Below are 27,460 nucleotides of genomic sequence, written 5' to 3'. Positions count from 1 at the left end.
ACCGCCGCCACCTACATTATATTTATTAACCCCTAATCTGCCCCCCCCACACCGCTGCCACTATATTAAATGTATTAACCCCTAAACCTAAGTCTAACACTAACCCTAACACCCCCTAATTTAAAGGGACACTGAACCCAAAAATTTTGTTTTGTAATTCAGAAAGAGCATGCAATTTTAAGCAACTTTCTAATTTACTCCTATTATCAATTTTTTTATTTGTTCTCTTGCTATCTTTATTTGAAAAATAAAGCATCTATGCTGGGCAGCAATTTTTTATTGGTGGATGAATTTATCCACCAATCAGCAAGGACAACCCAGGTTGTTCATCAAAAATGGGCTGGCATCTAAACTTACATTCTTGCATTTTAAATAAAGATACCAAGAGAATGAAGAAAATTTGATAATAGGAGTAAATTAGAAAGTTGCTTAAAATTTCATGCTTAATCTGAATCATGAAAGAAAATTTTTGGGTACAGTGTCCCTTTAAATATAATTTAAATAAATCGAAATAAATTATTCCTATTTAAAACTAAATACTTACCTATAAAATAAACCCTAAGATAGCTACAATATAACTAATAGTTACATTGTAGCTATTTTAGGATTTATTTTTATTTTACAGGCAACTTTGTATTTATTTTAACTAGCTACAATAGTTATTAAATAGTTATTAACTATTTAATAACTACCTAGTTAAAATAAATACAAAAGTACCTGTAAAATAAAACCTAACCTAAGTTACAATTACACCTAACACTACACTATCATTAAATTATTTACCTACATTAACTACAATTACATAAAATTAAATAAAACTATCTAAAGTACAAAAAAAAAAAAACACTAAATTACAGAAAATAATAAAATAATTACAAGATTTTTAAACTAATTATACCTAATCTAAATAAAAAAGCCCCCCAAAATAAAAAAGCCCTACCCTACACTAAATTACAAATAGCCATTAAAAGGGCTTTTTGCAGGGCATTGCCCCAAAGTAATCAGCTCTTTTACCTGAAAAAAAGTACAATACTCCCAACATTAAAACCCACCACCCACACACCCAATCCTACTCTAAAACCCACCCAATCCCCCCTTAAAAAAACCTAACACTAACCCCTTGAAGATCACCCTACCTTGAGACGTCTTCACCCAACTGGGCCAAGTCCTCAATGAAGCCGGGCGAAGTGGTCCTCCAGGCGGGCAGAAGTCTTCATCCAAGCTGGGCAGAAGAGGTCCTCCAGACGGGCAGAAGTCTTCATCCAGGCGGCATCTTCTATCTTCATCCATCCAGCGCGGAGCGGGTCCATCTTCAATACATCCGACGTGGAGCATCCTCTTCCATCGACGTCGACTGTAGAATGAAGGTTCCTTTAAATTACATCATCCAAGATGGCGTCCCTTCAATTCCGATTGGCTGATAGAATTCTATCAGCCAGTTGGAATTAAGGTAGGAAAAAATCCTATTGGTTGATGCAATCAGTAAATAGGATTGAAGTTCAATCCTATTGGCTGTTCCAATCAGCCAATAGAATGCAAGCTCAATCCTATTGGCTGATTGGATCAGCCAATAGGATTGAACTTCAATCCTATTGGCTGATTGCATCAACCAAAAGAATTAGGTATTTTTGGAATTCTTGGGAGGTTACTAAATATTTAGGGAATCTAAGGTATGTCTGTTACTCATGGGTGTGCCCCTATCTATAAAGAGTGCAATAGGGGCATGGTCAGAGACAATAATCTCTCCAATCTTAGCGTTTATAATTTGAGTTATCAGCGAGTTTGAGACCAGAAATAGGTCAATACGCAACATAGTGGGCAAAGCCCATAAGATACTTGTATAGTCTTTTCCATCTGGATTTAGCTGTCGACAAATGTCTGCAACATCCAAGGACGTCCCCAGCAGGGCAAAAATTTCCAATTCAAATTTGTTTGATATTTTAGGAGCATTTTTTTGTGCTGGTTCACAATTTTCTCTAAGGATATCACAGTGAGGGTTAGGTGTTAAAATAAAGTCACCTCCCAATACAACATAGGTACCCAAATATGGAGTGAGCACAGATATTAGGGATTCCAAAAATGTTCTGGTTTTTTTTGGTTAGGGGCATATATGTTACAGAGAGTGTACACCATTTCCACAATTTGGACTTGCACTATTATATAGCTTCCCTCCTGGTCCTTAAGTACATTCATGCTTTCAAGATCTATTTTTTTTCCCAAAAAGTATAGCCACTCCTCTACTGGCACTTTTATATGATGCAAATTCAACCCTTACCACCCAATCTGTTCTTAATTTTTCGTGTTCTAAGTCTGATAGATGCGTTTCTTGAAGAAATGTAATTTCCGCCCCCTTTTTTCATAGCTGGGTGAGAATTGTTTTTCTTTTGATGGGGGAATGAATTCCCCCTACATTCCATGAGTAAAAGTTAAATGTAAAGTCCTAAAGTGTACCCTGTTTGATCTCTGTGAATGTGTAACGTGCGAGAAGGGGGAAAAAAATCTCAGATTTCCGTAGTGATAAAGAACCCGACTCAGCACCAATCAAGTCAAAGTTGCCGCTGGGTCCCACCATTCGACTTAGTTCCAAATCTGACTCTGAGAAAGACAAAGATTTGCCACATAGTTTCAATTACTTTCATTTTCAGAACCTTCCAGATTTAACATATTGTGACATATAGTATCATAGTATGCCATATACATTGTCCTTAAATGCCTTCTAAGTTTAGACCGACCTAAAAAACGTACACACCTTAACTTAAAGGGACAGTCTACACCAGAATTTTTATTGTTTGAAAAGATAGATAATCCCTTTATTACCCATTCCCTAGTTTAGCATTACCAACACAGTTATATAAATACACTTTTTACCTCTGTGATTACCTTGTATCTAAGCCTCTGCAAACTGCCCCCTTATTTCAGTTCTTTTGACAGACATCTATTTTAGCCAATCAGAGCTTGCTCACTGGAACTCCACGTGCGTGAGCACAGTGTTATCTATATGATAAACGTGAACTAACACCCTCTAGTAGTGAAAAACTGTCAAAATGCCCTGAGAGAAGAGGCAGCCAGGGCTTAGAAATTAACATATGAACCTCCTAGGTTTAACTTTCAACTAAGAATACCAAGAGAACAATTGGTGATAAACGTAAATTGGAAAATTGTTTAAAATTACATTCTCTATCTGAATCATGAAAGTTTATTTTGGACTATACTGTCCCTTTTAAACTTTTCTATCTCCTGGTAGAGATAGCCTGGCAAATGACTGACATTGCCCTGCATCGCTTCCATATCAAGTATGAGCTTGTATACAGTTATCATTTCACTTTTACCATACTTATCCAAGTAACCCAAACAGTATTTTTTCAACTTCTTTTTATAACCGCAGAGAAAACCCATTATGGGGCTGCAACATCGCCGCCCCACCCCGACAGTAGTCAGCGAGCTTTACACATTTTCCATTACACATGTATCATAGAACTGTCGGGGAGCCACGGCACTGCACCAGCCCCAATTTGTTAAGTTTTGAGCATAGTGGTGAGAATTATCTTCATAAGGTCTACAGAGAAATCTTGAAATAAGAGCAGTCATGCATTCTCATAATTATCTAGCTTTCTGTAAGCCCTTAGGACTGCGACTTTGATTTGAAAGTGAAGAAATGTAATCATTATGGGTCGGGGCTGTGAGATACTGCCTGAACCAAACATTTCTGGCCCACTCTGTGCGCCCTTTCTACACTACCAATAAAGCTCTCAGTGGGGATGTTCAGCAGCGTGGGGAGGGTAGTTTCTACAAAATGTAAAATGTCAGACTGTTTTACCATCTCTGGCAGGTCCAAGAGACGCACATTATTGCGCCTCAACCTATTTTCATGGTCATCTATTTTTTGTTGTAAGGCCCTAGCTTGGATTTCTAGATTTTCAATTTTACCCATATTTGTGACATTAGATTCCTCTAAGTCATAGATTCTGTTTTCAGCCTCCACAACTCTTGTAAAATAACATCATCAGTAAGAGTATCTACCCCTCTCTGCAAATTGTCAATTTTGGGCATAAATAAGATAGAACTCTGTTTGACAATTAGGTACGTATCAAGCGAGTTTCCTTCTAGTAAGGCCTCTGCAGCATATCCCTGATTAGCAGAGTCTGTTCCTGCTTTAGTTTTTCGCTTACTATTTTTGCCAAAGCTTGCCATTGGGCTATTTAAATATTTCTCCATGCACCCACACACCAAATATAACCCCAAATACAGCAGGGAAAGTACATATAAAGAATGCAAACACTTCCAGGAAGAGAAAGAAAAGAGAAAAGCAAAACAGTATTTTGACACAAAAGTTAAACAGTTTGCAATACAGCAGCCCTTTTGTGCATCCCCAACACAGTAATTTAGTGAAAAAATGCACAAGCTTGGTTCTCTTTCACTCTTCTCAGAATACTTAAATAGTATATATGTTGTGCAAAAGTGTGTCCAGAGTGTCCGAGGCTGAAGAGCAAAGTTTTCCTTGACAACTGGTTCCTGTCAGCACTGTTCTCAGTGTCTCCTGCCAATTAACATACACCACCAACAGGATCTTCATAGATTTATACATGGAACATCAATTAAGGTGTCTTATGTCAAGGGGGCAGCTATAAGCTAGACTGTCAATTGTTTGTGTACCATAGGGTTAAACAGACAAAGTGTGCTGGGGATACTCTCTGAACACAGTCCATGGGGAAACTGTAGAAACTGTTCACCCTTATTCTGCAGCCAGAAAATATACTTTATCCACCGTGTGTTAATGCAGTCAGTGTGCAAACAGTACGTTACCAGATCCGTGTAATTTCATTTGCTGCCTCAGGATTGGGACTTGATGTTGTAAGGCCTACCAGCCGTCTGAGTGATCCAGAGCTGACGGGCTAGGCCGCCAAGATGGCGCTTGCAGATTTCACGCCAAATCACAACCCTGGTATCTCTTGCCACCCTGCTGTCACAAGACAGGCCGATTCTTATCCTTCACCACTGGTGCTGCAGAGGCGACCACCCTTGGGTGAACTGTGTCTCAGGCCAAGGATTCTGTCCCACTGTGCGGTCCTTCACCGCTTCCTCTGCGTGCTGATGTGGTATGTACTGGGTCATTCTCGTCCGGGGTAGTCTCTCAGTTCCAAGTTGCACTGCCGAGTCTCTATCACTTCATTACTCACGGCTCCACACTCCTGGCGATTCTGTTGTTGGCTGTGAGTAGAGCAGACTTTACTGTGCCAAACCGGCGCTCAAGTACCCTGTGACTCCCAGGGTTGGAATGGTATTAAACTCTTGTGAGATTGTAGAAGACTTTGCTTTTAATCCTCTACTCCGGGCAGCACACTCTGCCAAGGAAGCTCACTGGGCCAGTAATGAAATTCTGGGCGAAAATTCCATAAAATAGCTAGTTTTAAGCATTTTTTATATGGAGCTCTTGTTCCCTGCTGCTATTCCCTTGGCCCACCCACCAGAAGTCTGTGAACATTATTTTATTGCTTTTTTTTTTAACTTTGCTTGACGGAGGATTTTTGCGTGTTTATTGCAAGTTAAAGGGACATGAAATCCAAAAATGTTCTTTCAAGATTCAGATAGAGAATACAATTGTAAAAAACGTTCCAATTTACTTCTATTATTTAATTTGCTTCTTTCTCTTGTTATCGTTTTCTGAAAGGATTAGCTAGGAAAGCTCAGGAGCAGCAAAGAACCTAGGTTCTAGCTGCTGATTTGTTGCTGCATATACATAACAATTGTCATTGGCTCCCCATGTCTTCAGGCAGCAACCAGTAGTGCATTGCTGCTCATTCAACAAAGCATACCAAGAGAATGAAGAAACTTTGATAATAGGAGTAAATTAGAAAGTTGCTTAACATGTCATGATCTATCTGAATAATGAAAGAAAAAATGTGGGTTTCATATCCCTTTAAAGGTGAAAAGAAAGGGCACATATATATATATATATATATATATATATATATATATATGTATATATATATTCAAAAGTAGCAGGATGTGCACACTCTCACGATCCATTCTGCTATCTGAAAGCAGTAGTTATGATTTTTGTGCCACAAAAATGTTTCATAAAACTCATAACTAAACTGTTACAAAGTACACTAACACCCATAAACTACCTATTAACCCCTAAACCGAGGCCCTCCCGCATCGCAAACACTATTTAAAATGTATGAAACGCTAATCGGCTGCCCGCCCACATCCCCGCCACTATAATAAAGTTATTAACCCCTATTCCGCAGCTCCCCAACACCGCCGTCACTAACTAAACCTATTAACACCCCTAAACCGCCAGCCCCCCACATCACCACTACTAAATAAACCTATTAACCCCTAAACCACTATCTCCCCACATCGCCACTAATAAATTAAACTATTAACCCCTAAACCTATCACTCTTTAAATTAAAATTACAATATCCCTATCTTAAAATAAATAAAAACTTACCTGTGAAATTAAAAAAACTAAGTTTAAACTAACAATTAACGTAACATAACTATTATACTAAACTATAATACTAAAATTAAAATTACTACCAATTAAAAAAAAAAATTACACATTTAAAAAAACCTAACACTACTAAAAAAAATAAGTCTAAAATTACAACAAATAAAAAAACACTAAATTACGAAAAATAACAAATGGAATTATCCAAAATAAAAACAATTACACCTAATCTAATAGCCCTATAAAAATAAAAATCCCCCCAAAATAAAAAACCCTAGCCTACAATAAACTACCAATAGCCCTTAAAAGGACCTTTTGTAGGGCATTGCCCTAAAGAAGTCAGCTCTTTTACCTGTAAAAAAATACAAAGACCCCCCAACAGTAAAACCCATCACCCGACCAACCCCCCAAAATAAAAAAAAAACTAACTCTAACAAAAACCTAAGCTACCCATTGCCCCGAAAAGGGCATTTGTATGGGAATTGCCCTTAAAAGGGCATTCAGCTCTTTTACAGTGCCCTGAAAAGGGCATTCAGCTCTTTTACATAAAGCCCAAACCCTAATCTAAAAAAAAAACCCACCCAAAAAAAAAAAAAAAAAACTAACACTAACCCCCGAAGATCCACTCACAGTTTCTGAAGTTCAGACATCCAGGCAGCAAGAAGTCTTCATCCAGGCGGCGAGGCCATACACTGAATCTTTAATGTAAGGGAGCCTTTTCAAAATGGTATCCCTTGCATTCATATTGGCTGATTTGATTTTTGAAATTCAAATCAGCCAATAGAATGAGAGCTACAGAAATCCTATTGGCTGTTCAAATCAGCCAATAGGATGACAGTTATTGAAATTCTATTGGCTATTCAAATCAGTTGGGTTTTTTTTTAGATTAGGGTTTGGGCTTTATGTAAAAGAGCTGAATGTCCTTTTCAGGGCAATGGGTAGCTTACGTTTTTGTTAGAGTTAGATTTTTTATTTTGGGGGGTTGGTTGAGTGGTGGGTTTTACTGTTGGGGGGTCTTTGTATTTTTTTACAGGTAAAAGAGCTGATTTCTTTAGATTAATGCCCTACAAAAGGCCCTTTTAAGGGCTATTGGTAGTTTATTGTAGGCTAGGGTTTTTTTATTTTTATAAGACTATTAGATTAGGTGTAATTGTTTTTATTTTTGATCATTTTGTTTGTTATTTTCGTAATTTAGTGTATGTTATTTTTCCCAATTTAGTATTTTTTATTTTTTTGTTATTTTAGACTTAAATTGCTTTTTTAATGTGTAATTTAGTTTTTTTAATTGGTAGTTATTTTAATTTTAGCATAATAGTTTAGTATAATAGTTATGTTAGGTTTATTGCTAATTTAAACTTAGGTTTTTTTAATTTCACAGGAAAATTTTTATTTGTTTTAAGATAGGGATATTGTAATGTTAATTTAAAGTTAGGGGGTTGTTAGGTTTATGGGTTACTAGTTTAATTTAGTTTTTGCAATGTGGGGGGCTGGTGGTTTAGGAGTTAATATGTTTATTTAGTGGCGGTGATGTGGGAGGCCAGAGATTTAGGGGTTAATAACCTTATTACAGTGGTGACGATGTCGTGGAGCGGCAGAATAGGGGTTAATAACTTTTATTAGTGGCAGCGATGTCAGGAGCGGCATATTAGGGGTTAATAACTTTGGATGCGGCGATGTCAGGGAGGCGGATTAGGGTGTTTAGACTTGGGGGTCCATTTATCATTGTGCGGACGGACATGATCCGCTATAGCGAACCATGTCCGCCGCACATCGATAAATGCCGACAGCATACGCTGTCGACATTTATCATTGCACCAGCAATTCTGGTGAACTGCTGGTGCAATACCGCCCCCTGCAGATTTGCGGCAAATCAGCCATTAGCAGGGGGTGTCAATCAACCCAATCATATTGGATCGGGTTGATTTTCGGCGATGTCTGTCCGTCGCCCCAGAGCAGACAGACAAGTTATGGAGCAGCAGTCTTTAGAAGGCTCACCAGAAACACGGGCATCAAGCTCTGTTCAGAGCTTGATAAATAGACCCCCTGGGGTTTATGTCAGGGTGTTAGGTTTAAACGTAACTTTTTTTCCCCATAGACATCAATTGGGTTGCATTACGGAGCTTTTCAATTTTCATTCCGCGCTTCAGGGTTTTTTTTCTAACACTCTCTCCCCATTATTGTCTATGGGGAAAGCTTGCATGATCACGTATTCTCAGCTCTTGGATTTTGTGCGGTATGGAGCTTATCGCCACCATATCGCACGCACAAGGCGGCTTTTCAGAAACTTGTAATGGCAGCGCTATGGAGGGTGAAATAACACAACTTTTGTTGCATTTGTTTTGCACCCTCTATTGCGCAAAACTCGTAATCTAGGTGAATGTAAATAAACCAAGGTGCTAGTGTGTCAGATATAGAGGTAAATAGACCATGCATAAAGGGCACCAAAATTGCTAGTCAAGAATAAAACAACAACAACTTCGTAATAGAGCACATATCTTTACAGCCGAGAAAGACTAAACCAAATAGGTAGTTAGCAACACACCCCCATCATCTACTGTCACAACAAAAAGGAGTGCTATCAGCAGAATAACTATCACACAAGCTAATAGAGCAATACAAGAATAAATCAAAAACCACAACAGGACACTAGTTCAACCGGATCACCCGAATTGCCAGAATTTTTTTTTGCCAAATATGTATAAAAGGAAAATGTGGATTAAGCAGAATGAGGCTCGTAGTCATAGTAACCTCTAAACAAATGGTATACAATCTAATCGCAAAAAGGGGGTGTGCTCACACCCAAAAAGCATCATCCAAGTTACCAACCAATCCCAAACAGGGAGAAAGCAATAACGTATGCCCAACAGAAACCTTTATACACATATAATAAACAATCAATGATCGTATCCACAATCAAATGATAATAGTCAAACAAAATCCCCCAATGCCCAAGCAGCAATGTATTATAGCGGCAGCAACCGATAAAACCAAATCACTGGACAAGAGTTGAAAATAGGTTCCTCCAGCAAGGGAACAAACAAACCATACTCATTAGATGATACCAAAATCCGGAACATCCAGCTCATCACATCAATCCAAAAAAACGATCAGTGTACAGCATATTATACCTAGTCTGAAGGGGTAAATAAAGGTGTGGGACATCAGTCCAATCACGCCCGGGGGGGCATGGACTCGCCACAGTGGGCATACCTATCATTCACCAAACTACATGGCAGAGTATTATACTGAGTCATCGAGAGTAAACAAAAGGAGTGGGACAAGAGACCAATCACAGCAGGGGGGCGTGGTCACACCCCAGAGGCCAAACCTGTCATTCACCAACATACATCACCATAGACTCTAAAGTTAAATACATAGTAGAAAGTTGAAACACTGTCTAAGAGCCAGCTTCAAATGAAAGAAAAAAATAAAAAATATATATAACCGAGCTGGCGCTAAGCTGTTTACAATCACTCATAGGCTGATGCAAAAATGTATACACTACTTGCCAGCATGTGGTCCTGGGAAACAACTGCAGAAAACAGTATTCCTAATTAAAAGGGGGAAAAAAGGGTAAAAAGAAAGCAACAACAGACAAAATCAATCATAATGCAACCTAGTATCAGTGAGGTGCCACCAAACACATGATCCAAGAGCCACCTAATCGACCAAAAGTGAAACAAAGTGAAAAAAACATGTTAAAATTAGAACAGTAGTATCTACACAACATTAAAGTTAAAAACCTAAATTAAAAGCAGACTAATACACATCCCAAAAATATGCAAGATGGCATGTCATCAAAATACAACAGCAAAAGAGCAACAACCCAAAGAGGCTCAAAATTAGAATATAGAGATATATAGTATAATAAATCCGGACTCTCATTGAATGGATCTAGACTCTCATAATCAAGAGTATATACACAAGGACAACTCTAATGAAATAATTGATTGTTAATGAGATCATGAATTCTCATATTCAGATTAAATTGGATTATGGACTCCCAGATGAAGTTAAATATAGCATTGCCATCCCGTATTAATGTTCAGTCCCTTAGGTGCCAGAGTACCAAGTTCAAAAATCCATCTAGTCTCTCTTTGGAGCAGTATCTTCTCTCTGTTTCCTCCTCTGCGCAGTGAGGGGACATGGTCAATTATACGGAATCTCCAATCTTTCACAGAATGTTTTGCTTTCAAAAAATGCTGTGCCACCGGCTGGTTGGCTTTCTTGGTATCAAGGGCTTGGCGGATGGAAAAGCAATGATTCGCCATTCTAGTATCTTCACATGTCTTGCCAGTATAGAACTTGCCACACGGGCAGTGAAGTAGATAAATTATGTGAGTGGTCATGCAGGTCAAGAAGATACTTCTTTTTCTTGTCTGGGTGCTGGAAGGAGGAACCAGTGAGCATGCTATTGCATGTCATGCAGCTCACACAGCAGAATCAGCCTTTCTTCTTTTGTAGCCACTTGCAATATGTATCTTCAGGCAAAATATCAGTTTTAACAAGTAGGTCCCTCAAGTTCCTACCTCTTCTGTAGGCAACCCTAAGTGTACCCCAATGGGTGAATGGTAAAGTAGGGTCAGTTTGGATAAGTTTCCATTCATCTCTGATGGCTCTTGTGATTATATTTTTGTCCGGTGTGTAGGTTGTAACAAACGTGAATCATTGTTGATCATCAGAGCTCATAGGTTCATTCATCATAAGTATGTTTTGTTTGCACTGGTTGAGTTGAGAGAGCTTATACCCTCTTTGTCTGAACCTATCGGTCATCTCATTTAATTGTTGACAACAACTTTCTTGATCAGTGTTGTTCCTGATCACTCTCTGGAATTGTGATTTTGGAATGTTACATATAAAGAGGGGGGATGACAACTATCAGCTCAAAGAATAGAGTTTCTATCCGTCTTTTTCCTGTAGAGTGTGGTGCCAAGTCTGTTTCCATCCTTAAATACACGGACATCAAGAAAATCAATCATCTCAGAGTTGACATTGTTCTGGAATCTGATTGTGCTGTCAATGTTATTAAGATCAGCAACCTATTGGTTAAGAGATACCTCGTCACCATCCCAAAGCAAAAAAAGATTGTCTATATATCGACAGTATAGCTTGATGTGTTTGTTGGAAAATATGTGCATCCTGTATGTCTCGTACTCAGCCATAAATAGGTTAGCTAGTGATGGGGCCACATTAGACCCCATTGCCGTTCCCATAATTTAGGTAATAGGTTTTTTAAAAAAGAAAATAATTCTTGGAAAGGCAATCCGTGAGTAAATCCATAAGCACATCTTCATCTTGCCCCACATACGGAATTCGCCTACGTTGTCTTCTGACTGTGATAATGCCCAAATCTTGAGGGATTACAGTATAAAGATTCAATACATCTATAGTCACCAAAAGGTCAGAGGCCTTGATATCCGTAAACATTGTGACCAATCTAATGGAGGATTTAGAGTACTGAATGTAGGATTCCATTTGCTTAACCCAAAGTTGTAGATGAAAATTGACAAATTGTGCCAATGACTGTAAAAGGGACCCTCTTGCAGAAACTATGGGTCTCCCTGGTGGTCTCTGAGCATCCTTGTGGACTTTTGGAAGTCTGTACAATACTGGAGTGATGGGAAAATCCTGTTGTAGGAACTTTCGTTCAAGTTCTGTGATCAGTCCATGATCGCACCATGTGATAATTTTTTGATCAATTTCTTGTTTGAATATAGGAGTAGGGTCTCTAGGTAAGATTCTGTGTTTTATCATCACTTAGTTGGTGTAATGCCTCCTCCCTATAGTAGCAGAGGTCCATGATCACAATGGAGACACCCTTGTCCGCTGGTCTTATTACAATAGACTTATCTATGCTGAGGGTGTCAATAGCTAGTCTTTCTTCCTTGGAGAGATTGTCATGCCAAGGAGTCTTCTTTCTCTCAAAAACCTGTTGGGATAGAAAGTTTGTGAAAGTAGAAATTGTTGAGTTCTTTGTCTTTTGGATTAAAGGTACCTTTTACCGAAAACGGAGATTGTTCAGAAGTCTCATTTTGAAAAAATCTTTTGAGTCTCAGGTTTCTGCCAAACTTTTGTAAATCAATATAGGTGTCAAAAGTATTCATACTAGAGGATGGTATGAAAGAAAGACCCTTATTGAGGAGAGATATTTCAGACGGTGAAAGTACATTTGAGCTAATTTTGAAGATGATATCTTTATCTTCTTCTATCTTCTTTGAAGTGGAGGGCGGCGGGCAGTGCCCCACCCTCCGCGTGTGCGGCCTCTTCCTATTCCTAAAAAAGGAAGAGCAGAATGTACTGGAGTAGGAGGTAATGCAGCTATATTGGTGGACTGATAGCTCCATGATGAATTGCCTCTGTTGCCCCTAGAACGAGTGGTGATCCCCTGGAAGGTAGAACTAGCCATTTCAGATGCTATGTTCACTTCAGGGTCAGAGCTTTCACCCAAACTAGAATCCACTGTGTTTAGGGTTCACTTGCTGTAGCGTCTGTCCCTTCTTGATCGAAAATTCCTTCTTTCATCAGAAGTAAGCATCCATCAATATACACTTTTGGCAGGGTAATCCTGTGAGACTGTCTGTAATTTTCGGTTCTTAAAAGCTATAAGTTCTTGCTTATATGCTTTGATTTGAGATGTTAATTTTTCCAACCACTCATTGGCAGTATCTTCTTTTTATTGCACCCAAATGTTCCTCCTCAAAGGTTTGTATTTCAACTCTTACCCCTTTCAAGAGGCGTCCAATTTCACGGATGACCAGGAGAATAAGATCAAAGGAACATTTGTTTAGAGTCCTACACCAGTTCAAACAGAATTATGCGTTGGCTCTCCCAATCGTAAGAATGTTGCGGATTCTAAATCCTCAAGGAATCATCAATTTTTTATGATAATCAGAAACATAGGTTACATGGAGGTGTAAATCGATTTCCCTCTGTTTAATTTTGACTAAGGCATTATATAAAGATTGTGTGGTTTCTTCAATTTTTTTGTTCATCCACTAATCCAAAACGTTTGGTATCCGCATCCTCTTCAGTAAAAGTAAATATATCATTAAATAGCTTCTTAATGGGTGCTGCAGTTGCTGAGAGGGCCATTCCAGAGGCTTCTCTCTCCTGTTCTGCCATACTAAAGGATATAGACGTGTACAGGAAAAGCAGAGATGAGTGACCAAATCAGGCAAAACAACTTGCTTGTGGGTGCACTCCACAGGAAAACAATATCAAAAGTAGCAGTGTGTGCGCACTTTCAACGGAAGATCAACAGCATCCAGGGTGCTCTTGGAATAACAGGATCAAAGAGAGAATAAAGCACTCACTGGTCTTCAGTCAACAAAGTAATGAGTTTATTGTGATGTGATGTTTCGGTGTTTACAAGTCCCTTCCTCTGACAAGCAAACAATGAGTGAAAATGAGACTTATATAGCCATGATAGGCCCTCCTACAGCAGTCTGCAAATGGAGAGCAGCGTGTGCAAAAATCAGTCATATGAACAGACAGCTAATTAGATGAAAAAGGGAATAAACCAAAGTGTTAGTGTATCAGATATAGTGGTAAATAGACCATGCATAAAGGGCACCAAAATTGCTAGTCAAGAATAAAATTATTAACAACAACTTCGTAATAGAGCACATATCTTTACAGCCAAGAAAGACTAAACCAAATTGGTAGTTAGCAACACACCCCCTTGTGACATCATCTACTTACTTGGATGATGCTTTTTGGGTGTGACCACGCCCCCCTTTTTGCGATTAGGTTGTATACCATTTGTTTGGAGGTTACTATGACTACGCTCCTATGTGCTCTATTACAAAGTTGTTGTTGTTAATAATTTTATTCTTGACAGCAATTTTGGTGTCCATTATGCATGGTCTATTTACCACTATATCTGACACACTAATTAGCTTTCTGTTCATATATGACTGATTTTTGCACACCCTACTCTTCAATTGGCAGACTGCTGTAGAAGGGCCTATCATGGCAATATGTCTCATTTTCACTCATTGTTTGCTTGTCAGAGGAAGGGGCTTGTTAACCCCGAAACGTCACATCACAATATACTCATTACTTTGTTTACTGAAGACCTTGGAGTGCTTTATTCCCTCTTATTCTCTCTTTGATCCTATATATATATATAAATATATATGTATATGGTGGATATATGTGTATACATCTGTAAGTTTGTGTGCATACATACATATATAAACATAAATACACATGTATACACTTATATATATATATATATATATATATATATATATATATATACTGTATATACAGTATATATTGACATGTGCACAGCGAAATTTCGTTTTCATTAGTTATATAAATAATTTTGTTTCAACAAATTAGTTAACTTAAATAAGTAATTTCGTATCTGCAAATTAGTTATGTTAAGTTAAATCGTTTTTCAGATCCATTCATAATTTCGGATCCATTCATTATTCCGGATCCATTCGTTATTCATATTCACTATTCTATTCTAAAGTTTAGAATAGAATAATGAATATGAATAAAGAATGGATCCGAAATAACAAATGAATCCGAAAAATGATTTAACTTAACAAAAGGAATAAGCCGAAACGAAATTATCTAAACTTCCGCCCTCCCACATTGCCAACACTAAATAAAATCCTATTAACCTCTAAACCGCCACCCCCCACATTGCCAACACTAAATAAAGCTCTTAACCCCTAACCCGCCGCCCTCCAACATCGCAACTTCCTAAATAAAACTATTAACCCTCAAACCGCCATCCCCCATCATTGCCAACACTAAATAAACCTATTAACCTCTAAACCGCCCTCCCCCCACATAATTACTCCCTAAATAAAACTATTAACCCCTAAACTAACTTACTAAAAAAACCTAACATTACAAACAATAATAAAAACTAACATTACAAAAAAAATAAAATAAAACTACAATTACAAAAAATAATAAACACTAAAATTGCAAAAAAAACTACCATTACAAAAAATAGCAAACAAAATTATCCAAAATAATAAGTTATTTCAATTCTAATACCCCTCATTTAAAAAAATAAAAAATAAAAAACACAGCAAAATAAAAAAAAACTAATTAATAATAAACTGCCAATAGGGCCTTTTGTAGGGCATTGCAGACAGCTCTTTTGCCAATAAATTAAACCAAATACCCCCTAACATTACAACCCCCCAAAATAAAATCCGATGGGCTCAAATCTTATTGGCTGATTTGAACAGCCAATAGGATTTAAGCAGATCTCATCATATTGGCTAATTTGAATTTTTCAGCCAACAGGAATGCAAGGGTACCCCAATATATAAGGGGTACCTTGCATTCAATCGCATGAAGAGGACCCCCACGTCAGGCCGATGGGCCTGCGCTTCTGCTCCGCCTCTGCGCATCCATCGACTGTTCCGCCTCCGCCATCAAGATAGAAGATGCCGGACCCGTGATGGATAAAGATGGAGCCCCCTGGATGAAGATGTTTTGCCGCTGGGAAGAAGATGGATGTCCCATCTTCATCAATCGTGAGTAACGATTTTTCAATCCTCAGTATGTGGTGGACGATCGCATGAAGAGGACCTCCACGTCGGATCAATGGACCTCCGCCTGGACCTCTGCCTTGGACCTTCGCCTGGACCTCCGCCCTGAACCTTCCTCTGGACCTCTGCCTCCGCGAATCGACCGCTCCGCCTCCGCAGGGATGAAGAAGATGCCAGTCCTGCGATGGATGAAGATGGAGCCGTCTGGATACAGATGAAGCCGCCGGGTTGAAGATCGTTCAAGTGGGACTTCAGCAACTATGAGTACCTAAAGAGGGGTTAGTGTTTTTTAAGGTTTTTTGGGTGGTTTTTTTTTTTTAGATTAGGGTTTGGGCAGTATTTAAAAGAGCTCAATGCCCTTTTAAGGGCAAGAAAAAGAGCTGAATGCCCTTTTAAGGGCAATGCCCATACATATGCCCTTTTCAGGGCAATGGGTAGATTAGGTTTTTTTAGATAGTTTTTTTTTATTTTGTGGGTTTGGGGGGGGGGGGGTTGTAATGTTAGTGGGTCTTTGTATTTTTTTTTTTTTTAGAAAAAAAGCTGATTTCTTTAGGGCAATGGCCTACAAAAGGCCCTTTTAAGGGCTATTGGTTGTTTATTATAAAATAGGTTTCTTTTATTTTGGGGTGTTTTTTTTTTTAAATAGGTATTAGAATAGGAATAATTGTTAATATTTTTAATAATTCGTTTGTTATTTTGTTTAATGTTTTTTTTTTCATTTTGGCGTGTGTTTTTTTTAGAGTAGCCATTTTTATTTTTAATGGGCAGCAAAAGAGCTGAATACCCTTTTAAGGGCAATGTCCATACAAATACCCTTTTCGGGGCAATGGGTAGATTAGGTTTTACTTTATTTTAATTTTGTGCGTTTGGGGGGTGGGGTTTTTTATACTGTTAGGGGGTGTACGTTTTTATTTTGTAGAAAAAGAGCTGATTTCTTTAGGGCAATGCCCTACAAAAGGCCCTTTTAAGGGCCTACAAAAGACCCTTTTAAGGGCCCTTGGTAGTTTATTATAGATTAGTGTTTTTATTTTGGGGTGTTTTTTTTTTTTAAACAGGGTATTAGAATGGGAATAATTTTTATAGTTTTGGATAATTTTCAGCTAGATTACGAGTTTTTTGTTATGAGCTGTGTGATGTTAATGAGCGTTTTTTCTCACCGCTCACTTACCTGCAGCGCTGGTATTACAGGTTTTTACAAACCTGGCGTTAAAAGGCAAGACGTGAGCGTTGAGCAAAATGTAGCTCCTTACCGCTCTTCAATACCAGCGCTGCTTAAGTCATTGGTGAGCTGGTCGTACATGCTCATGCACGATTTCCCCATAGGAATCAAAGGGGAGAGCCGGCTGAAAAAAAGTCTAACACCTGCCAAAAATCAGCGTAAAACTCAGTAACGCAGCCCCATTGATTCCTATGGGGAAATACATTTTATGTTTACACCTAACACCTTAACATGAACCCTGAGTCTAAACACCCCTAATCTTACACTTATTAACCCCTAATCTGCCGCCCCCGACTTCGCCGACACCTACATTATTCTTATTAACCCCTAATCTGCCGCTCAGGACACCGCCACCATCTACATTATACTTATGAACCCCTAATCTGCTGCCCCCAACATCGCCGACATCTACATTATATTTATTAACCCCTAATCTCCCTCCAACAATGTTGCCGCAACCTAACTACACTTATTAACCCCTAATCTGCCGCCCCCAATGTCGCTGCCACTATAATAAACATATTAACCCCTAAACCGCCACACTCCCGCCTCGCAAACATTAGTTAAATATTATTAACCCCTAATCTGCCGTCCCTAACATCGCCGCCACTTAGCTACATTCATTAACCTCTAATCTGCCGCCCCCAACGTCGCCGCCACTATACTAAATGTATTAACCCCTAAACCTAACCCTTACCCTAACACCCCCTAACTTAAATATAATTTAAATAAATCTAAATAAAAATTAATATTATTACCTAAATAATTCCTATTTAAAACTAAATACTTACCTATAAAATAAACCCTAAGCTAGCTACAATATAACTAATAGTTACATTGTAGCTATCTTAGCGTTTATTTTTATTTTACAGGCAAGTTTGTATTTATTTTAACTAGGTACAATAGTTATTAAATAGTTATTAACTATTTAATAACTACCTAGCTAAAATAAATACAAAAGTACCTGTAAAATAAAACCTAACCTAAGTTACAATAACACCTAACCTAACCCTACAATTAAATAAATTAACTAAATTACAAATAATTAAATAAATTAAATTAAATTAGCTAAAGTACAAAAAAAACAAACACTAAATTACAGAAAATAATAAGCAAATTACAAGATATTTAAACTAATTACACCTAATCTAATAGCCCTATCAAAATAAAAAATCCCCCCCCCCCCCCAAAAAAAAAAATCTAGCCTAAACTAAACTATCAATAGCCCTTTTTGGATGGGCATTGCACTTAAAAGGGCAGTTAGCTCTATTGCAGGCCCAAACCCTAACCTAAAAATAAAACCCACCCAATACACCCTTAAAAAAACCTATCACTAACCCCCTGAAGATCGACTTACAGTTCTGAAGACCGGACATCCATCCTCAAGGAGGTGGCAAAAGTCTTAATCCAACCGGGCTGAAGTCCTCAACAAAGCCGGGAGATGTTTTCATCCAAGCTGGGCAAAGTGGTTCTCCAGACAGGCAGAAGTCTTCATCCAGACGGCATCTTCTATCTTCATCCATCCGACGCGGAGCATCCTCTTCATCCGGAGTCTTCTTACTGAATGAAGGTACCTATCCAAGATGGCGTCCCTTAGATTCCGATTGGCTGATAGAATTCTATCAGCCAATTGGAATTAAGGTAGAAAAAATCCTATTGGCTGATCCAATCAGCCAATAAGATTGAGCTTGCATTCTATTGGCTGATTAGAACAGTCAATAGAATGTGAGCTCAATCCTATTGGCCTGTAAAATAAAAATAAACCCTAAAATAGCTACAAAGTAACTATTGTTATATTGTAGCTAGCTTAGGGTTTATTTTATAGGTAAGTATTTAGTTTTAAATATGAATTATTTAGGTAATAATATTAATTTTTTTTTAGATTTATTTAAATTATATTTAAGTTAGGGGGTGTTAGGGTTAGGGTTAGATTTAGGTTTAGGGGTTAATACATTTAGTATAGTGGCGGCGACGTTGTGGGCGGCATATTAGGGGTTAATAAATGAAGGTAGGTTGCAGCGATGTTAGGGACAGCAGATTAGGGGTTAATAATATTTAACTAATGTTTGCGAGGCGGGAGTGCAGCGGTCTTTAGGGGTTAATATGTTTATTAGAGTTGCAGCGATGTCCGGAGCGGCAGATTAGGGGTTAATAATCTTATTATAGTGTTTGCGATGCGGGAGGGCCTCGGTTTAGGGGTTAATAGGTAGTTTATGGGGCTTAGTGTACTTTTTAGCACTTTAGTTATGAGTTTTATGTTTGTTTGTTTTTTAATATCTTTTTATTAAATTTTATATCACATAACAAACAAAGAAAAAAGAAAGAAAGACAACAAAACACATAACGATCAAGTCATTATTATTACAATTTCTACATTAGGGTAACACCGAAATGGAAAAAAAAAAAAAAAACCACACAGGAAAAAGGGTGGATTGCAAACCCCTCACTCACTCCTCTGTGCCGCCCCCCCCCCCCCATTTAGCTATGTAGACTGGGTAAGTCGCCTCTTAACATGGCTTCTTCCAAAAATAACGAACCACGAAACGGGCGCATTATCTGTAGTTGACTTTCTTTAGACAAGGAGGAAATTAGTGGCAACCATTTGAGAAAGAAGCATTTACTTTTCTTTTCTAAACTGCAAGTAATACCACATTGCCCTAGGGTCATTTGATTTAACAATAGGTTTTTAAATTCAGCCAGTTGTTGACTTTTCTTAGGCCTAGATTTAGAGTTTGGCGTTAGCCGTGAAAACCAGCGTTAGAGGCTCCTAACGCTGGTTTTAGGCTACCGCCGGTATTTGGAGTCACTCAAAATAGGGTCTAACGCTCACTTTCCAGCCGCGACTTTTCCATACCGCAGATCCCCTTACGTAAATTGCGTATCCTATCTTTTCAATGGGATTTTTATAACTCCGATATTTAGAGTCGTTTCTGAAGTGAGCGTTAGACATCTAACAACAAAACTCCAGCCGCAGGAAAAAAGTCAGTAGTTAAGAGCTTTCTGGGCTAACGCCGGTTTATAAAGCTCTTAACTACTGTGCTCTAAAGTACACTAACACCCATAAACTACCTATGTACCCCTAAACCGAGGTCCCCCCACATCGCCGACACTCTAAAAAAATTTTTTAACCCCTAATCTGCCGACCGCCACCTACGTTATCCTTATGTACCCCTAATCTGCTGCCCCTAACACCGCCGACCCCTGTATTATATTTATTAACCCCCAATCTGCCCCCCTCAACGTCGCCTCCACCTGCCTACACTTATTAACCCCTAATCTGCCGACCGCAAAGCGCCGCCACCTACGTTATCCTTATGTACCCCTAATCTGCTGCCCCTAACACCGCCGACCCCTATATTATATTTATTAACCCCTAATCTGCCCCCCACAACGTCGCCTCCACCTGCCTACACTTATTAACCCCTAATCTGCCGACCGGACCTGAGCGCTACTATAATAAAGTTATTAACCCCTAATCCGCATCACTAACCCTATCATAAATAGTATTAACCCCTAATCTGCCCTCCCTAACATCGCCGACACCTAACTTCAATTATTAACCCCTAATCTGCCGACCGAATCTCGCCGCTATTCTAATAAATGTATTAACCCCTAAAGCTAAGTCTAACCCTAATACTAACACCCCCCTAAATTAAATATAATTTAAATCTAACGAAATTAATTAACTCTTATTAAATAAATTATTCCAATTTAAAGCTAAATTCTTACCTGTAAAATAAATCCTAATATAGCTACAATATAAATTATAATTATATTATAGCTATTTTAGGATTTATATTTATTTTACAGGTAACTTTGTATTTATTTTAACCAGGTACAATAGCTATTAAATAGTTAAGAACTATTTAATAGCTAAAATAGTTAAAATAATTACAAATTTACCTGTAAAAGAAATCCTAACCTAAGTTACAAATAAACCTAACACTAGACTATCAATAAATTAATTAAATAAACTACCTACAATTACCTACAATTAACCTAACACTACACTATCAATAAATTAATTAAATACAATTGCTACAAATAAATACAATTAAATAAACTAGCTAAAGTACAAAAAATAAAAAAGAACTAAGTTACAAAAAATAAAAAAATATTTACAAACATAAGAAAAATATTACAACAATTTTAAACTAATTACACCTACTCTAAGCCCCCTAATAAAATAACAAAGCCCCCCAAAATAAAAAAATGCCCTACCCTATTCTAAATTACTAAAGTTCAAAGCTCTTTTACCTTACCAGCCCTGAACAGGGCCCTTTGCGGGGCATGCCCCAAGAAATTCAGCTCTTTTGCCTGTAAAAAAAAACATACAATACCCCCCCAACATTACAACCCACCACCCACATACCCCTAATCTAACCCAAACCCCCCTTAAATAAACCTAACACTAAGCCCCTGAAGATCATCCTACCTTGTCTTCACCATACCAGGTTCACCGATCGGTCCAGAAGAGCAAGATGTCCTGATCCAAGCCCAAGCGGGGGGCTGAAGAGGTCCATGATCCGGCTGAAGTCTTCATCCAAGCGGGCCAGAAGAGGTCTTCCATCCGATTGAAGTCTTCATCCAAGCGGCATCCATCCGGAACGAAGTGGCAGCATCCTGAAGACCTCCACCGCGGAACATCCATCCTGGCCGACGACTGAGCGACGAATGACGGTTCCTTTAAATGACGTCCTTTAAATGACGCTGATCGGAACAGCCAATAGAATGCAAACTCAATCTGATTGGCTGATCGGATCAGCCAATCGGATTGAACTTGATTCTGATTGGCTGATTCCATCAGCCAATCAGAATATTCCTACCTTAATTCCGATTGGCTGATAGAATCCTATCAGCCAATCGGAATTCGAGGGACGCCATCTTGGATGACGTCATTTAAAGGAACCGTCATTCGTCGTTCAGTCGTCGGCCAGGATGGATGTTCTGCGGTGGAGGTCTTCAGGATGCTGCCACTTCGCTCCGGATGGATGCCGCTTGGATGAAGACTTCAATTGGATGGAAGACCTCTTCTGGCCCGCTTGGATGAAGACTTCAGCCGGATCATGGACCTCTTCAGCCCCCCGCTTGGGCTTGGATCAGGACATCGGAGGAGCTCTTCTGGACCGATCGGTGAACCTGGTATGGTGAAGACAAGGTAGGATGATCTTAAGGGGCTTAGTGTTAGGTTTATTTAAGGGGGGGTTTGGGTTAGATTAGGGGTATGTGGGTGGTGGGTTGTAATGTTGGGGGGGGGTATTGTATGTTTTTTTTTACAGGCAATTGAGCTGAATTTCTTGGGGCATGCCCCGCAAAGGGCCCTGTTCAGGGCTGGTAAGGTAAAAGAGCTTTGAACTTTAGTAATTTAGAATAGGGTAGGGCATTTTTTTATTTTGGGGGGCTTTGTTATTTTATTAGGGGGCTTAGAGTAGGTGTAATTAGTTTAAAATTGTTGTAATATTTTTCTTATGTTTGTAAATATTTTTTTATTTTTTGTAACTTAGTTCTTTTTTATTTTTTGTACTTTAGCTAGTTTATTTAATTGTATTTATTTGTAGCAATTGTATTTAATTAATGTATTGATAGTGTAGTGTTAGGTTAATTGTAGGTAATTGTAGGTAGTTTATTTAATTAATTTATTGATAGTCTAGTGTTAGGTTTATTTGTAACTTAGGTTAGGATTTCTTTTACAGGTAAATTTGTAATTATTTTAACTATTTTAGCTATTAAATAGTTCTTAACTATTTAATAGCTATTGTACCTGGTTAAAATAAATACAAAGTTACCTGTAAAATAAATATAAATCCTAAAATAGCTATAATATAATTATAATTTATATTGTAGCTATATTAGGATTTATTTTACAGGTAAGTATTTAGCTTTAAATTGGAATAATTTATTTAATAAGAGTTAATTAATTTCGTTAGATTTAAATTATATTTAATTTAGGGGGGTGTTAGTATTAGGGTTAGACTTAGCTTTAGGGGTTAATACATTTATTAGAATAGCGGCGACATTCGGTTGGCAGATTAGGGGTTAATAATTGAAGTTAGGTGTCGGCGATGTTAGGGAGGGCAGATTAGAGGTTAATACTATTTATGATAGGGTTAGTGATGCGGATTAGGGGTTAATAACTTTATTATAGTAGCGCTCAGGTCCGGTCGGCAGATTAGGGGTTAATAAGTGTAGGCAGGTGGAGGCGACGTTGTGGGGGGCAGATTAGGGGTTAATAAATATAATATAGGGGTCGGCGGTGTTAGGGGCAGCAGATTAGGGGTACATAGGGATAATGTAAGTAGCGGCGGTTTACGGAGCGGCAGATTAGGGGTTAATAATAATATGCAGGGGTCAGCGATAGTGGGGGCGGCAGATTAGGGGTTAATAAGTGTAAGGTTAGGGGTGTTTAGACTCGGGGTACATGTTAGAGTGTTAAGTGCAGACGTAGGAAGGGTTACCGCATAGCAAACAATGGGGCTGCGTTAGGAGCTGAACGCAGTTTTTGTGCAGGTGTTTGCTTTTTTTTCAGCTCAAACAGCCCCATTGTTTCCTATGGGGGAATCGTGCACAAGCACGTTTTTGAGGCTGGCCGCGTCCGTAAGCAACTCTGGTATCGAGAGTTGAAGCTGCGTTAAAAATGCTCTACGCTCCTTTTTTGGAGCCTAACGCAGCCTTTATGTGGACTCTCGATACCAGAGTTATTTTTATGGTGCGGCCAGAAAAAAGCCGGCGTTAGTTTTTCGGGTCGTTACCGACAAAACTCCAAATCTAGGCCTTAGAAATCCATTGCTTTAAAATTAAGTTCCTACCTGTTAGAATTATAATATTTAAAAAATGATTAGCGAATATTTAACTAGAGTTATTAACGAGAAATACGTGGACATCTTGTAGTTTGAATTAACATTTACACACACCTAGAGTTTTTGTCGGTAATGGTGTGCGGTGCTAGCGAGCATTTTTTCTCACCGCTCACTTAAGCCAATGCTGGTATTACAGGTTTTTTTAAACCCGGCGTTAGCCGCAAAAAGGTAAGCGTAGAGCAGAATTTAGCTCCACATATCACCTCAATACCAGCGCTGCTTAAGTCAGCGGTGTGAGCTGGCTGAACATGCTTGTGCACGATTTCGCCTAGGAATCAATGGGGGAGGGCAGGCTGAAAAAAACCCAAACACCTGCAAAAAAGCAGCGTTCAGCTTCTAACGCAGCCCCATTGATTCCTATGGGGAAATACATTTTATGTCTACACCTAACACTCTAACATGAACCCCGAGTCTAAACACCTCTAATATTACACTTATTAACCCCTAATCTGCTGCCCCCAACATCGCCGACACCTGCATTATATTATTAACCCCTAATCTGCCGCTTCGGACACCGCCGCCACCTACATTATACTTATTAACCCCTAATCTGCTGTCCCCATCATCGCCGACACCTACGTTTTATTTATTAACCCCCCTACTCTGCCGCCCCCAATGTCGCCGCCACCTAACTACATTTATTAACCCCTCATCTGCCGCCCGCAACGTCGCCGCTACTATACTAAAAGTATTAACCCCTAAACCTAAGTCTAACCCTAACCCTAACGCCCCCTAACTTAAATATAATTTAAATAAAACAAAATAAAATTACTACAATTAAATAAATTATTCCTATTTAAAACTAAATACTTACCTATAAAATAAACCCCAAGCTAGCTACAATATAACTAATAATTACATTGTAGCCATCTTAGGGTTTATTTTTATTTTACAGGCAACTTTGTATTTATTTTAACTAGGTAGAATAGTTATTAAATAGTTATTAACTATTTAATAACTTCCTAGTTAAAATAAATACAAATATACCTGTAAAATAAATCCTAACCTAAGTTACAATTACACCTAACACTACACTATAATTAAATAAATTACCTAAACTAACTACAATTAATTACAATTAAATTAAATAAACTAAAGTACAAAAAAACAAACACTAAATTACAGAAAATAAAAAATAATTACAAGAATTTTAAACTAATTACACCTAATCTAATCCCCCTATTAAAATAAAAAATCCCCCCAAAATAATAAAAATCCCTACCTTATACTAAATTATAAATAGCCCTTAAAAGGGCTTTTTGCGGGGCATTGCCCCAAAGTAATCATCTCTTTTACCTGTAAAAAAAAAATACAACATCCCCCCAACATTAAAACCCACCACCCACACACCCAACCCTACTCTAAAACCCACCCAATCCCCCCTTAATAAAACCTAACACTAACCCCTTGAAGATCACCCTACCTTGAGACGTCTTCACCCAGCCGGGCACAAGTGGTCCTCCAGAGGGGCAGAAGTCTTCGATCCGGGCAGAAGAGGACCTCCAGACAGGCAGAAGTCTTCATCCAGATGGCATCTTCTATCTTCATCCATCCGGAGCGGGTCCATCTTTAAGCCAGCCGATGTGGTGCATCCTCTTCTTCCGACGACTCCTGATGAATGAAGGTTCCTTTAAATGACATCATCCAAGATGGCATCCCTTGAATTCCGATTGGCTGATAGGATTCTATCAGCCAATCGGAATTAAGGTAGGAAAAATCCTATTGGCTGATCCAATCAGCCAATAGAATTGAAGTTCAATCCTATTGGCTGATCCAATCAGCCAATAGGATTGAGCTTGTATTCTATTGGCTGTTCCAATCAGCCAATAGAATGCAAGCTCAATTCTATTGGCTGATTGGATCAGCCAATAGGATTTTTCCTACCTTAATTCCGATTGGCTGATAGAATCTTATCAGCCACTCGGAATTCAAGGGATGCCATCTTGGATGACGTCATTTAAAGGAACCTTCATTCATCGGGAGTTGTCGAAAGAAGAGAATGCTCTGCGTCGGCTGGCTTGAAGATGGACCCTCTCCGCTCCGGATGGATGAAGATAGAAGATGCCGCCTGGATGAAGACTTCTGCCCATCTGGAGGTCCTCTTCTGCCCAGATCGGATGAAGACTTCTGCCCCTCTGGAGGACCACTTGTGCCTGGCTGGGTGAAGACGTCTCAAGGTAGGGTGATCTTCAAGGGGTTAGTGTTATGTTTTATTAAGGGGCGATTGGGTGGGTTTTAGAGTAGGGTTGGTTGTGTGGGTGGTGGGTTTTAATTTTGGGGGGGTGTTGTATTTTTTTTTTACAGGTAAAAGAGCTGATTACTTTGGGTCAATGACCAGTAAAAAGCCCTTTTAAGGGCTATTTGTAATTTAGTATAGGGTAGGGATTTTTATTATTTTGGGGGGCTTTTTTATTTTATTAGGGGGATTAGATCAGGTGTAATTAGTTCAAAATTCTTGTAATTATTTTAGAATTTTCTGTAATTTAGTGGGTTTTTTTTCGCACTTTAGTTTATTTAATTTAATTGTAATTAATTGTAGTTTGTTTAGGTAATTTATTTAATTATAGTGTAGTGTTAGGTGTAATTGTAACTTAGGTTAGGATTTATTTTACAGGTATATTTGTATTTATTTTAACTAGGAAGTTATTAAATAGTTAATAACTATTTAATAACTATTCTACCTAGTTAAAATAAATACAAAGTTTCCTGTAAAATAAAAATAAATCCTAAGATGGCTACAATGTAATTATTAGTTATATTGTAGCTAGCTTAGGGTTTATTTTATAGGTAAGTATTTAGTTTTAAATAGGAATAATTTATTTAATTGTAGTAATTTTATTTTGTTTTATTTAAATTATATTTAAGTTAGGGGGGTGTTAGGGTTAGGGTTAGACTTAGGTTTAGGGGTTAATACATTTAATATTGTGGTGGCGATGTTTGAGGCGGCAGATTAGGGGTTAATAAATGTAGGTAGGTGTCGGCGATGTTAGGGACGGCAGATTAGGGGTTAATAAAATTTAACTAGTGTTTTCGAGGCGGGAGTGCGGCGGTTTAGGGGTTAATATATTTATTAAAGTGGCGGCGATGTCCAGTCTGCAGATTAGGGGTTAAAAACTTTAGTTAACTGTTTGCGATGTGGGGGGGGGACTCGGTTTAGGGGTCAATAGGTAGTTTATGGGTTTTAATGTACTTTTTAGCACTTAAGTTAAGAGTTTTATGTTACGGTGTTAGCCCATAAAACTCTTAACTACTGACTTTTAAATGCGGTAGGAGTCTTGACAGGAGAGGGTCTAACGCTCACTTTCTCCAAGACTCGTAATACCGGCATTAGGCAAATCCCATTAAAAAGATAGGATACGCAATTGACGTAAGGGGATTTGCGGTATGCTCGAGTCGCAAAGAAA

The sequence above is a fragment of the Bombina bombina genome, chromosome 2 (genome assembly GCF_027579735.1).
Source record: "Bombina bombina isolate aBomBom1 chromosome 2, aBomBom1.pri, whole genome shotgun sequence".
Lineage (NCBI taxonomy): Eukaryota > Metazoa > Chordata > Amphibia > Anura > Bombinatoridae > Bombina > Bombina bombina.
Note: the sequence above shows the minus strand (reverse complement) of the source record.